Source organism: Ricinus communis, chromosome 8, assembly GCF_019578655.1.
Source record: "Ricinus communis isolate WT05 ecotype wild-type chromosome 8, ASM1957865v1, whole genome shotgun sequence".
NCBI lineage: Eukaryota > Viridiplantae > Streptophyta > Magnoliopsida > Malpighiales > Euphorbiaceae > Ricinus > Ricinus communis.
The window spans coordinates 24,461,822-24,478,001 of NC_063263.1; positions in this window are offsets into that span (position 1 = coordinate 24,461,822).

Here is a 16,180-nt window from a genome sequence, read left to right on the forward strand (position 1 = left end):
CACTCCATATCGCTTAAGTACTCTCTCCAATTTAGCATTAAAAAAATGAGTCCCTCTATCACTAATTAGTGCCTTAGGTGTGTCAAACCTAGCAAACAATCGCTTAAGGAACTTAGTAATGATTCTAGCATCATCAGTAGGGAAAGCTTGCCCTTCTGGCCACTTAGAGAAATACTAAACAGCAACAAGGATATAGTTATTGCCAAAAGAAGAAGGAAAGGGCCCCATGAAGTCAATGCCACAAATATCAAAAATCTCAACTGTTTGAATGCTCGTTTGGGGCATCTCATCATGAGCAAAGATGTTACCTGACCTCTGGCATGCATCACAAACCTTCACGAATGCTCTAGCATCCTGAAAGATAGTCGACCAGTAAAATCCAGCATCAAGAACCTTCCTAGTAGTATGGTAGCTGCTTGATGACCTCCCATCGGTCCCTCATGGCAATGCCTCAAAATCTAGAGGATCTCCTCCCCATACACGCATTGCCGAATCACCTGGTTTGCAAAAACTCAAAACAAAAAAGGGTCTTCCCAAATGTAGTACTTCAAATCAACAAAGAATTTTTTCTTTTGCTAAAATTTCATACCCTTTGGTAGGACTTTTGCAACCAAGTAATTCACAAAATCAAAAAACCAAGGGATATGCGAATATACCTGAATAAAGCACAAGTACTCATCCAGAAACCTGCCATCAATAGCCCTCTCATCAAGTGCATCTAGGCTCGGGTTCTCCAATCTCGAAAGGTGATCTGCAGCCAAGTTCTCTGCACCCTTCTTATCCTTGATATCAATGTCGAACTCCTACAAAAGCAAAATCCAACGAATGAGTCTCGGCTTAGCATCATACTTGCTCTGTAATGCTTGTTGAGGTTACATGAATTTTTGAATACCATTAAATTATTTGAGCAACTTAAGATTCACAATATTTGGCTAAAAGCCTATCCTTTGTTTCCATTAATCAGTTAGTTTTGAGCCTTAACTTTTTCTTCATGATTTACACCTATACACTACATTTTTACCATTCTCTACATTTGTATTTTCTTTCACCCTGTATGCTGAATAATTATGTGATATGCTTTTTCTTTTATGAAATTATAGTGCCTAATTTTGTTATAAATTCACTTAGTCCTTTTTAATCATTCTTTGATGCTCCCTTCAATCCAAATTGTATAATCATTCTCTTTGTTTGTGTCATTAACCATGTAGCCCCTATATAAGCTGCTGTGGCATATATAAAAAATAGTTAATTAAGTGTTTATTGTGCTTCTTTCGTAGCTCTTCTCTCTTTTGGATTCAATTCTTTGAGCATCCTGTACTTCAAATAAGGCTTAGTGAGTACTTTTGTTGATTAGGCATTCAGTTCCTTGAGCATTCATTCTAAATAATTACATGATTTTCCAGTATACTTTACACTTCTATCCAAAATATTCTTACCTTTACCTTAGCCACATTTCAACCCTTGTAAAGACCCTTTGATTTTGGTATTCATTTATTCACAGTAGCGAAGATGAGATTTATGAGCAAGCTTATGTTAAACAGATTTTGTGCAGCTGCATTGAGGGAATCTTTTTGTTTTACCTATAAACACTATGAGGGATTTGAAAGATCCCTGTGAGGCAATGGTTCCTAGTCTTTAACGCTGAGTTGTTATATAAGTTGTACTTTGAGATGGTATTATTATAGTTCTTTTTTAAAGGTGTATGATTTATTTAGCTACTTGAGTTTCATTCCTGATATGTTGAATAAGGTTAAGTTGTGAACCCTAGCATGGATTTTGAGGGGTGATTGTTAATTTTATATGTATTTGAGTTATTGATTGCTTGAGGACAAGCAAAAACTTAAGTGTGGCGTGATTGGATATGCATTGTGTTACACATGTTTATATGCCCAATTACTTGTATGTTTGTGCATATTTATCTTGTTTTATGCTAGAATAACCTGTGTTTTGGTTCCTTTCATGTTTCAAGAGATCTTTAATGAATATTATCAGTGTTTGAGGGCGATACATGTGAATACGGACCGGAATTCATCAAAATTGGACAAAGGCTCGCATTTCAAGGTTGAGCAAGGCCTGGACTCTGGCCGTGCTGAACAATTAGCCTTTTATCTTCAAATATGGCCTTTTGGCACAGTTTCTAAGGCCACCACGGTCTCCAGCACAGCCTGTGGTGGCTCACCACTAGCAAGGGCATGGTCAGGGAGCAAGGAATTAACTTTGGGACTCTGAGGTTAAGCACGGCCTGGACTCTGCCCCTGCTGACCGGCATGGGCTTGACCACGGTCGTGCTGAGACATTTATATAGGCTATTTTGATTTGTTTTATGGGGTTCAGGTTTTCTGACCTTAGATCTCATATACGCACGCGAGCCACCTCTTTCCAGACTTCGACGTTCGACTTTGGGAGACTATTTCGTACATTGAAGGACAGAATTCAGTGGTTCAAGCATCACATTAAAGATCAAGAGTGGATTTTAAGGCATTCAAGAGGCAATTCGAGGTTCATTATTCAGATTTGGAGATTTAGGACTGTTCATCTGATTTGAAGAAGAAGGGTGTGCATGTTTCCAATTTTCTCTTCTGCATTTGTTTTTTTATTTTTTTTATTCATTACCATGAGTAGCTAGACCCGTTGAACCCATTAGGGTTCCTTTGTTTGTTGGATTGCATTTCATGTTTATGAGATTTTGATTATCAATTCTTGTATTCTTCTTACTTTTAGTATTAATAAGATATCGCATTATTGATGAGACGTTGTGAATTGTGTTCTTCAGATTGCTTTCTGTAATTGAGAAGTTCATTTAGTAATTGAAATTTTGAATAGCAAGAACTAGTTAATAATCACATAGAGATACGGTAATTAACTAGCCGGAATAAGAATTAACAGCTCTTAATAGTAGTGGATTAATCTTAAGGCTAACCTAAAATCAAATGTTAGGAAGAGATTCTGTCATTTAGGTTCTTAGGCTTAGGAATTCGGTGTTCTCGAGAGGGAACTCGAATTCAATTTAGAATCTGCTCACAGGTAATCATAATTGGTAATCAATCTAATTTCTATCTTTGTTAAAATCCAACTAGCTTAGGTCCCCCTGGGTTTGCTTTATTTCCTTGATTGTTTCATTAAACGTTTGTAGATTGCTTGGCATTTAGCTTGCACCTAGTCATAAATTAGTAACTTCTTCACTATTAGTTAAGGTTAGATAACATAAGGTGCTGGAGTAGTTCTAGGCTCATCCTTTCCCGAGAATACGACCTTGATACTCGCCATTAGTGCTAGTATGCATCGATAGGTTCACTGCCTTAGATTGTAGCTGCATAAATAGCTCATCAAATATACAAGCAAACATGTGTAAGACTATGCACATCATTGGTGGGGAGCTCGATGGCGGCGTTAGATTTATAAGCAAATGGTTGCAGTTGGCAGTAAAGAGGACACCTTCCCACCTTGCTTGTAGCAAATAAATGCGTGAAATATCCAAATCTCTTTTCTATTATTATATTCTTTTTGCTTTTGCCTTGACTTTTACCTACGTCACCCTTTCGGGTTTTCAACTTAGCAAACTTTATTTTTACCTAAACCCTAAACCGCCCTTTTAGGTTTTCAACTTAGTTTTTTCTTTTTCTTTTTTCTTTTATTTACTTCTTTTTGCAGATTTGATTACATCAAACATTGATTTCCCCTAGCCTTGCTTGATTTGAGAACTAGCTGCTCTATCTTAAGGATGCAGATTATGCGAAAATAAAATACTTTGCTCCTCTCTCATATCTCATTTACTTTGCTTGGAACTTTTAGTTTTGTTTTCCTTTCAGTTAGTGCGTAAAATGATAAACAAACATACATATGTTTGATAATAAAGATAACTTTATTCATTCAATAAAATCCTAGATGGGAACATCTTGGTTTCTCATGACCTAACTCTTATCATCACTCAGTCTTTTCAGATTTTCTAGCTGACTATTTTCTCTCTTTTGCCCTGACTTTTGCCTAATCTGCCGTTTCAGGTTTTCCGATCAGCAAGCTATTTGTTCTATTATTCTTTATTTTTCCTTTTCACACATAGTATTTCCTAAGATGATCTATGTTGATTGGCTCAGTGAACTCGTTCCCCTCTAGGTTTGAGATCTTAGCAGCACCTCTAGGCAAAATCCTCTTGACCAAGTACGGGCCTTCCCAGTTTGGCCTAAACTTCCTTCTCAAGTAAAAAATAGTAGGTCTTGTATGCTTTAAAACTAGATCACTAGCTCTTATCTTTCCTGGCTTTACCCTAACTATCCTTTTCTGGTACAACTGCGTGTAGTATAGGGCTTTTATATTTTTCTCATCAATCAAGGCTAGTTGTTAGTATCTTTGCTCAGCCTACTGATACTCTAGTCTTTTGCTTCTACCACAACTCTAAAATATTTCAATTCTAACTCAACTAGCAAAATTTCCTCAGTTCCATAAACCATAAAGTATGGCATTTATCCAGTCAATGTTCGCTTGGTTATTGATATCCCCAAGGCCTGAAAGGCAATCAAAACGACCAATCCTTATGATTCCATACCATCTTTGAAAGTATCTTCTTCAAATTCTTGTTGGCTGCCTCTACCACTCCATTCGCTTGAGGTTTATATAGAGAAGACCTATGATGCTCGATCTTGTACTTCGCTAGCAGGTTTGCAGTCTCTCCTATGAATTGCACCCCGTTATCTGTCACAATATGATGTGGTACTCCGTATTAGTAGATTAGGTTCCTTTTTATAAATCTGGCCATCTGTCTTGGCCCCATGGTGGTGAATGACTCAGCTTCGACCCACTTTGAAAAGTAGTCGATGGCTAAGAATATAAACTTGTGGCCATTCGAATGAAGCTTTATTTCTCCAATAATATCGATACCCCAAGCTGCAAAAGGCCATGGAGACGTCAAGTTATGAAGCTCGGTATGAGGCACATGACTCAAGTCATTGTATAGCTGGCACGCTCAACATTTCCTCACTAATCCTAATCCTCATGTTGTTGTTCACCCGATCATGGTTGCTGCTGAAATTGATGCTGCCATTACAGGTGTTATTACTGTCACGACCAATGCTAATGCAAATGCTAAAGACCGAGCTAGAAGGGGAGTGCTCTGAAACTTTTGGGATTTTAATGAGTTCATGCTAGACCAGGCAAAGAGGGAAACTGCCCTTGCCACCAAGGAAGCTGTGAGGGGCCTGAGCGCCCCGCTTGACAAGATATAGGGTATGCTGAAAATTAAAGGTTTGGACCCAACTATGATTTCGAGGAACTGATTTTGACGGGAGAAGACAAGCTGCTTGCAAAGTTCAGAATACCCGAGATGAAAAAGTTCAATGGGATTGATGACCCGAAAGTTCATCTGAAGTAGTATGTAACCATCATGGAAACACTCAGCTGAGCAAGACCCAGATTGTTAAGCTGTTTGTGTTGTCACTTGAAGGACCTGCTGTGAACTGGTACCATAGTATGGAAAATTAGCAAAAGCTGAATGGCATGATTTGTACAATTTCTTTGTCAAGCAGTATGACTACAACACTCATTCGGAAGTGTCGATCAAGGATCTTGAATCCACTAAGCATAAACCAAATGAGTCCTTCTCTGATTTCTTGACTAGATGGAGGAATAAGGCGGGAGACTGATGAAGAACAAGCCCTCTGAAAGGGACCAAGTTCATATGGTTATTTGGACTGTCCTTCTAAGATAGGTTGAAAGGTTGCAGATGATGAACCGTAAAACCTTCATGGATCTGTATGATGATGAGTTATAGGTTGAGGAGATAGAAAATGACAAAAGAGAGACTGTGATAACCGGCGGAAGGGCAAACTACCAAGCTGGAGGGAGCAAGACCCTAGATGTGAATGTGCAACAACCGAGGAAGTTCTTCAACTTTAAGCTACCACTCTCTAAGATTTTTGAGAGATTAGTTCAAAATGGCATATGCTCTAACCTACCACCCTAAAGAAACCACCAAACCTAAATGCATCCGAATACAAACCCAACACCTAATGTAAATTTCACTAAGCACCTGGCCATAAAATCGATAATTGCATCCGGCTAAAACACAAAATCCAAGACCTTATCGACACTAGATAGCTCGCAGACCCTGACCAACCCAGTATGAGAAGAAACCCCTTACCAAACTACAACAACACACCACCCTCGAACCAAGAGTCCATGATCAATCCTGATTTCAGCGAAAACGAGATCATAAACTCTGAAGACCTACCTCAAACTGAGCCAAAAACTAAGCTAGAAAGCCTATAAAGAATCTTCACCGAGCTGGGGGCACCATTATCCATAGTGTTCCGACACTTGAAATGGAGCGAGAGGCTTAATCCCCAATCATCGAAAGACAACACTAAGCCTCACAATTATCAACATTGTGAGTATCAACAAGATTTCAGGCATATGACGGACCAATGCAACTGTCTCAAGCACGAGATTCAAGACTTAATTAACTCTAGAGAATGGGAGGCTGAGCAACTTCCTCGATATGAGTGTGAAGACTTGCTTGGGCAGCCCTCAGGCAAATATGACTTCAAGGTCCAGTATTTGAGGCCACCCTCGACTAATATTTGAATTGAGGATATTACGCCAAGTGGTTAGGGATCAAATGACGATCAAGCTGCTTGTGAGCCTTGTCTCCTAGAGGTCTGGAAAGAAGGGGAAAATAAGTCAATCATAGTTATTGACATCTTATATAGTTCCAGGGATGAGAGTAAAGTTCAAAATGCCAAGGCCAAGGACATCTAGGCAAATCGTGATTTTGAGACTAAGCCAGCGGATAAGGGTAAAGAAGCCGAGGTACAAAAGCTGAAGAAAGAAAAGAAAGCACCTGAAAATAGGGATGCCGCATTGCTAGTACATTGGAGGAAAGAGAAAAAGACAACTGATGTCTAGGAATTGCTGATGCATTCATTGGACTACAAAATGGGTATAATCCAAGCCTTATATGGTATAAGTGTTAACGCAACAGCTACCCTTGAGGAGATGATCAAAACGGTAACTGACAAGACCACCGAGATGATCACCTTCTCGGATGAAGACCTACTACTTGAGGGAAGAGACTACAATAAGGCCCTCTACATAGCAGCAGAAGTAAAAGGAAAGAGAACCTCATGTGTGATGATTAATGACAGGTCAGCTATCAATGTCTATCCTTCTCGCATACTTCCTAAAGTTGGGATGACTGCGAAGGACCTGCAATCATCAGACATGGTCATAAGGGCCTATACGAGAGCATAAGAGATGTAGAAGGGACGTTTTCAGCATTAGTGAGGACGGATCCTATTGAATCCTAGATGGAGTTCCCTGTCCTAAATAGGGCTGAGCACGAATCAGTCCAATTCGGTTATCTATAAATCACCAGTACCATACCAAACCTCGATTCTTTTAAAGTTGAAGGTACTAGTACCGTACCAAACATAAATGGATATGTACCGTATTGTACCAATTTTTAAGGTTAAAAACTATTCAGCTCGATGCTATTTTCGGTTCTAAAAAGTTTTATAAAATACAACTTTAAATCTCATCTTTAATCAAATATATTTAGAGAAAATACGATTACCAACCTAAAGAAAGTAGCATGAAAATCTGAATTAGAATTGCAATCACATTCTTGAACAACCTGTTTTGCAATTTAGTCACTTGCAAGTATAATAATTCAGTCAATGTTCAAATACAAATCATTAAAATATATGTTACTGCTAGCATAAAAATATTTTGCATATGGTAATCAATAAAATAAATAAATTTACAAACTTTATGTAGCACTAAAATACAAGTCTAAAACATTATAGGTGCGACGACGGCTATTATTAGGGCTGAGCATGGATCTCGGTGATTCTCACCTGAACCGAATAATCGTACCAAAAAATACCAGAACCGAAATAACTAAATTTTTTTAAAACCGAACTGAACTGATTTGAATTTTTTTACTATTACGGTATGGTATTGGTTCTTTAATAAAAATCGTACCATAACCGTACCATAACCGTAGAACTAAATTTTTTATATATATTTATTAATAATTATTTATATTATATAAATAATACGTATTAAAAGTAACTGTAATATTATAAAATGCTTTATACTCTATAAAAAATTATTTTAGATATATCATTTTATATAATTCAAGCAATTATTATTGAAATAAGAAAAAAAGGAAAAGAATATAAAAGAGTCAATTTTGCTCCGCCTTTAATGATTGACAATAAAAAAAAGAGATTAACTTTTCATCTAAAACTCTTCTCTTTATACTTCTTATACACTAAAAAATAAGAGAAGGAAAAAACAAAACCCTCTTTTGTATCACGTTTTTTATCTATATAAATAACCATCCATATATTTTCACTATCCAATTTTCTATTTCTCATAGTTAAGAACACTTCTCTGTTTTTACTTTTGTTTTTATTTCTAATTTGTCAGTAAGGTATCCTATCTTGTCCAAGGTTGCACGCGATGTATTGGCTATCCAAGCTTCAAAAGTGGCCTCTGAATTTGCATTTAGTACTGAAGAACGAACTCTAAATCAATATAGAAGTTCTTTACTTCCAACAACAGCGAAGGTCCTCATTTGTTGTTAAGATTGGTCTAAAAGTTCAAATAAACCTATCCAGCTAGAAGAATTACTAAAGGAGATTGAAAGCATAGAGTGAGGTAGCATTTCTTTACTTTCTACATATGTTGGTTTATTGTTGATGCTGTTAAGTTTTATTGATGTAATCTTTTACTTTTATTGTATAAATTATTCAAAATCCTAAGATTGGCGAATCCCTTATGCCAAGATTAAATGTTGAGTGCTAATTTTGAGGGGAGGTAATAACATTCCTTTGCTAATTTTATGTATAGTGTATATATTATGTTAATTTGATTTTGGTTAAAATTAAGTTATAAGAAAACTCTAGTTCATTTTATTAGTTGATTTGTTTTCTTAGTTGTTGAGGTGTGTACTAGTGTTGTTGATGTTCTTCTCTTTTGGAGCTGATATATTGTTAATTGTTGTTATTCTTTAGATTTTGGGTTGTTATACTGATGTTCTTTTTTGGATTTGGAATTGTTATATTGCTATTCTAAATTGCAGTTTGTACTCTTTAAAGCCCCTAAAATGTTTTGGGCTTTTATTTTAGTGCTACATAAAGTTTATAAATTTCTTTATTTTAATGATTGCCATCTGCAAAATATTTTTATGCTAACAGTAACATATATTTTAATAGTTTTTATTTGAATATTGAATGAATTATTATACTTGCAAGTGACTGAATTGCATAATAGGTTGTTCAAGAATGTGATTGTAATTCTAATTTAGATTTTCATACTACTTTCTTTAGGTTGGTAATCGTTTTTTTTTCTAAATATATTTGATTAAAGATGATTTAAAGTTGTGTTTTTTAAATTTTTTAGAACCAAAAATAGCACCGAACCGAGTTGTATTTAATCGTAAAAATTGGTACAATACAGTACGGATTCATTTATATTTGGTATGGTACTGGTACCTTCAATTTTAAAAGAACCGAGGTTTGGTATGGTACTAGTGATTTTTAGATAATCGAATTGGACCGATCCGTGAGTATGTGGTAAGTGAAAGAGGTATTAGGGTTTAAGTTAATAGATAATGAATTAGAAATTTAATATTATAGTATGTACACTAGTATCAGTATAGTATATGATATATTAATATATATAACTTATATTTTTTATAGAGTATAAAGTACATTATAATATCATAGTTATTTTTAATAGGTATTATTTTTATATGTAAATAATTATTAATAATATAGCTAAAACAATTAGCTAGAAAATCCAAATAAACAGGCCAATCTAGTCAAAGTCGACAAATCAACAAACATAAACACAATTTGAAACAATCCTCAAAATTTCAACTGTAAAAACAAAGAAAAGAAACAGAAACCCATACATATCCAAAATACCAAACTTTGCTTACTCGTAGACAATATTAAACAAACAACATAAAGCATTGAAATTTAGAAATAAAAATAAAAGTAAAAGAAAAATTAGAAATAAAAACAAAATTAAAAAACAGAGAAGTGTTTTTACCTGTGGGAAATAGAAAATTGGATAATTGGATAGTGAAAATCTTTGGATGGTTATTTATACAGATAAAAAATGTGATACAAAAGAGGGTTTTGTTTTTTCCTTCTCTTATTTTTTAGTGCATGAGAAGTATAAAGAGAAGAGTTTTAGATGAAAAATAAATCTCTTTTTGTTTATTGTCAATCATTAAACACTCAGCAAAATTAACTCTTTTTTATGTTCCTTTCCTTTTCTTCTTATATAAAGAAAATAATTTTTTCTTATTTCGATAATAATTGCTTGAAATATATAAAATGATAAATATAAAATAAATTTTTATAGAGTATAAAGTATTTTATAATATTATAGTTATTTTTAATAGGTATTGTTTATATAAGATAAATAATTATTAATAAATATATGTAAAAAATTTGATTATATGGTTTACTCAAAATCAGTACAAGACGGATCGGTTATGATACGGTTATGGTATGGTTTTTACTAAAGAACCAGTACCATACCGTAATACTAAAAACATTCGGTTCAGTTCAATTTGATTATAAAAAATTTAGATTATTTCGGTTCTGGTATTTTTCAGTACGGTTGTAAGGTTCAGGCGGGAATCATCGAGATCCATGCTCAGCCTTAGTCCTGGACATCCTGATAACTTTTGCAATGTTATTCGGAAGGCCATGGTTCCATGCCCTCGGAGGAGTCCCTTCCATAGTACATCAGAAGGTAAAATTCCTTCATGAAGGTGAGATTGTTACTATCAACGTCGAATGTGGTAAGGTTGTCTCGGTAATCCATGAAGTTGTCAAAGAGGTGGATGCCTCTACTGGATTCTAAGTGGATGTTCTTTACTAGGACTACATGAATCCTAAAGTAGTTAGCATCTTCAAAAAAATGAACTTTATGCCTAGAATGGGGCTGGGAAAGAATCAGTAAGATGTTGCAGAGTTGCCAAACTTCAAAGGTCAGAAGACTCTACGAGGTTTGGGATATTATGAGGAAGAAGACGAGGGCAAACCGAAGGGCAAGACTCTAAGACATGTTTGTCTAGGAGTAAAACCCCTGCTCTAGGGAGCCCGAACCTATTAGTGTAGCTAGGACTGAGGTACCAAGGTTTGAGATTCTCAAGAGCCTAATCATCGGTAGGATGGTCGAGCTGAGTATTAAGAAAGTCCGATAGAAGGTCACCACCAAGATAGAAGAGCTGAAGCTAGAAGAGCCTGCCGCTTAGCCAAAAAAGATACGCTAAGAGAAATTAGCTTCTCTTATTGAGAATAATATCATTGATGTATTTAATGATGATGTAAAAACGTCCGACATTTATAAAGACAATATTTCTTTTCTCTTTAAGATTAAAGATATGAGTGATTTTACTTACTTGTGTGATGTTTTTCCTAATGGTAGTGTACATTGTGAAAATCACGACATGTGCATGTTTAACATCAATTCCATACAAGTTGAATCATTTAATTTAGGCACAGATGCAAATCCGCAGAATTTTATGATAGCTCACCATATAACTCCTAAGGCGAGGAGAGAATTTGAGAAAATAATGAAAAGAATAAAAGCAGGTATTTGCTTAGTCCTGTGACGACATGTCAAGTCCAAATAGGAAAATAGCAGAGCACTATATCGTAACTCATCCACACATGAAGCCGGTCAAGCAGAAAATAAGAAGACTATGGCCGAAATGGTCGAAGAAAATATGAGAGGAGGTTGCTAAGTAAGTTAAAGCCAATTTCCTTGATGTGGTTGACTACCCTGAATGGTTGGCTAACATAGTTTTAGTCTCGAAGAAGTATGGTAAGGTTCAGATATGTGTGGATTACGGGGACTTCAACAAAACATGCTTAAAGGATGACTTTCCTCTTCCTCACATAGATGTGATAGTCGATAGCGCTGCTTCAAATGCGATGTACTCCTTTACAGATGGGTTCTCTAGGTACAACTAGATCATGATGGCAGTAATAGACAAGCTGAAGACGTCATTTATCACCGAGTAGGGCCATTCTACTATAAGGTTATGCCTTTTGGACTAGAGAATGCGATGACAACTTATCAAAGAGCAGCCACTACCTTGTTTCACGACATGATGCACAAGAAGGTGAAGGTGTATGTTGATGATATAATGGTAAAGTCTGAAATAAGGGAAGGGCACTTTCAGGCTCTTGATAAGTCTTAAGGACGAGTGGAAATGTATAACCTGAGACTCAACCCGAAGAAGAGTGTGTTCGAAGTTACATCAGGAAATCTATTAAGGCATATAGTGAGTCAGCTGGGTATAGAGATCGATCCGGACAAGGTTAAAGCTATTTAAGAGATGTTGGCACCGAAGACAGAGAAAGAAGTCAGGGTTTTCCTAGGGCATCTACAATACATAAAAAAGGTTTATTTCAAAACTCATAATGCTTTGTGATCCTATCTTTAAGCTTTTAAGAAAGCATCACCTCGTTACATTGGATGAACACTATCTGAAGGCCTTCGACAGTGATACGAACTCGAACCGGATACGTTCAAACACCAAGATGAGCAATGGTGAGAAACTTAAACTGATAAATGCTCTCCCTATTTAAGAGGAAGCACCCTTACCAATAAGTTTGAATTGTCGCCCCAAAATCTAACTTGAAAGTTTACAATTGATTATGGAACTAACAAACTTAGCAATAGAACTACTAAGCCCTTTAGTTATAAATAGATAAAGAATATTCAAACAACCCAAGAAACTAATAAAAAGTTAATTGATTAATCAAACATGTAGATGTGAAACTAAATTAAACAAGTTAATTTAATCTCAAGAAATTCAAAAGTTAACAACTCAAGGAAAATAAACTTCATTCAAAATGATATATTGATCTTATTTCCTTTGGCCGAAATACATAGCTCTATTTATAGAGTCTTGAAATGATTCTAACCCTAAAAAGGACTAAGAGATAATGAATAAAAATCAAACCCTAAAAGACTCCTAATATGCGGCTAATCTTATCCCTATAAGGAAGGATAAGACAAAGAGTAATCTAACCCTAATTAAAATTCTAAATTCATGGAAGGAAGTTCTCTTTATCCAATACTTCCAAAAATAGAGAAAATTAACTAAAAATGGGTCCATTATGAAATTATCTTGAAAAATTCGAAGCTCTTTTTGCAGGTTCCAGTAGCTCATAAATTGTAAGGCGTGGTCACGCCTTATTGACATTGATCTTCTGCCCCCTTTTTGTGCAGCTCACAGTTTGTAAGGCCTGGTCACGCCTTATTGAAGATGAGCTTCTACCTCAATTGCTCATTAATAGTAATTAATGTTACTATCTTCAAGGCATTGTTATCATCATCAAAAACATCAAAAGCACCATCATTAGCCATCTTCAAAACATGCTCCAAGTAAGAATTTAAGGCTTGCTTGAACTTCTTACTCATTGCTCGTGTCATTGGTCCTCCATAGGCTAGTGGATCCATGCTAGTTGACTTAGATGCATCCTTGGTTGCATCATTCCTCCCCTCTTCAAAAGGATTCGACCTCGAATCAACGCCTTCATCAAAATCAAAAGGAGATAAATCAGCAATATTAAAAGTAGCACTAACATTATACTCACCAAGTAAGTCAACTTTGTATGCATTATCATTGATGCACTCTATCACTTGAAATGGACCATCACCACATGGCATCAACTTTGATTTCCTTTCATTGGGAAACCTTTCCTTCCTGAAATGCACCCAAACCCAATCACCAACTTCAAACACCAACCTTTTGCGGCCTTTATTGCGTTGTTTGGTGATTTGCTCATTGCGCCTTTCTAAGTTTGCACGCACTTGTTCATGCAACTTCAACACAAATTCAGCCTTCTTTGCGCCATCTAAATTCACTTGTTCACTCAAAGTTAAAGCAATCAAATCTAAAGGACTCAAAGGAATAAAGCCATAGACAATCTCAAATGGGCAAAATTGAGTACAAGAATGCATACTACGATTATATGCAAATTCAACATGCGACAAACAATCTTCCCATGTTCTCAAGTTTCGTTTAACCATGGTCCTAAGTAATTGTGACAAAGTTCTATTCACTACCTCGGTTTGACCATCAGTTTGGGAATGACATGTAGTAGAAAAAAGCAATTTAGTTCCCAATTTACCCCATAAGGTCTTCTAAAAATAGCTCAAAAACTTGGTGTCCCTATCACTAATAATAGTTCTAGGCATACCATGTAAACGTACAATTTCTCTAAAGACCAATTCAGCAACATGTTGTGCATTATCGGTTTTCCTACATGCAATAAAGTGTGAAATCTTTGAAAACCTATCCACCACAACAAAAATACTATCATGCCCATGCTTAGACCTAGGTAATCCAAGCACAAAATCCATAGATATGTCAATCCAACGAGAATTAGGTATGGGCAAAGGCATGTACAACCCATTAGGTTGTGATTTAGACTTAGCTTGCTTGCATGCGATATAGTTAGCACGTAATCTATTCACATCAGATTTCATCTTAGGCTAATAGAAATGATCATGCAAAACATCTAAAGTCTTTTGAATACCAAAGTGTCCCATCAAACCACCTTCATGTGACTCTCTCACAAGCAATTCACGCAAAGAACACATAGGAATGCATAGACGTTTTTCTTTGAACAGAAATCCATCATGTCTATAAAATTTATCAATAGCACCATGTTCACAAGCATGAACAATAGAACCAAAATCATGGTCATCAACATACAAGTCTTTGATATACTCAAAACTAAGCAATTTTATTTCTAAAAAAGTAAGTAAAGCATACCTTCTAGATAGTGCATCAGCAACTACATTTTCTTTACCTAGTTTGTACTTAATGACATAGAGAAATGCTTCAATGAATTCACTCCACTTAGCATGGTGTTTATTCAACTTGTTATGTCCCTTCAAGTGCTTCAATTCTTCATGATCCGTGTGAATCACAAACTCCTTAGGTAGCAAATAATGCTGCCAAACATTGAGTGCATGCACAAGAGCATACAATTCCTTGTCATAAGTTGGATACTTCAAGCTAGCTCTATTCAACTTTTCACTAAAATAGGCTATTGGCTTCCCGTCTTGCATTAAAACAGCTCCAATACCTACACCAGAAGCATCACAATCAATTTTAAAAGTTTTGAAAAAATCTGGAAGTGAAAGAATGGGAGATGAAGTAAGTTTGTCCTTTAGCATATTAAAGGCTTTTTCTTGTTGTTCTCCTCAATGAAACTTCACGTTCTTCTTTCCAAGCTCGTTGAGTGGTGCGGCAAGGGTACTGAAGTCCTTGACAAACCTCCTATAGTCGCTTGCAAGCCTATGGAAGCTCCTCACGTTACTAACATTCTTTGGTATTGGCCACTCCTTAATTGCTTTCACCTTGTCTTCATCAACCTAAATTCCATTTGCACTAACAAAAAAACTAAGAAACACAAGTTTATTTGTGCAAAAATCACAATTGGCAAGGTTAGCATATAAATATTCTCATGCAAAACCATCAACACCATTCGAACATGTTCAACATGCTCATTCAAGCTCTTACTATAAATCAGAATATCATCAAAGTATTCTACCATAAATTTTCTAATATAAGCATGCAAAATATGGTTCATTAGTCTCATAAAAGTACTTGGTGCGTTAGTTAAGCCAAAAGGCATGACCAACCACTCATGCAAACTAAATTTAGTTTTGAATGCTGTTTTCCACTCATCACCTATATTCATTCTAATTTGGTGATAGCCACTTCTCAAATCAATTTTAGTAAAGATAACACTACCATGCAATTCATCTAACATATCATCTAATCTAGAAATAGGATGATGATATTTAATGGTAATCTTGTTAATTGCATGAAAATCAACAGACATATGCCAAGACCCATCTTTCTTAGGGACTAACAAAACAGGAACAGCACATGGGCTAAGAGTTTCCCTAACATAACCTTTACTTAGGAATTCCTCAACTTGGCATTGCAACTCTTTGGTCTCCTCCGGATTGACTATATAGGCTGGTATATTTGGAATGAATGACCCCAGCACAAAGTCAATTCGGTGCTCTATCCCCCTTAGTGGTGGCAACCCACTAGGTAACTACTCGGTAAACACATCGTCAAACCCCTACAAAACACTTACAAACACACTAGGAAGAGAAGAGTTAA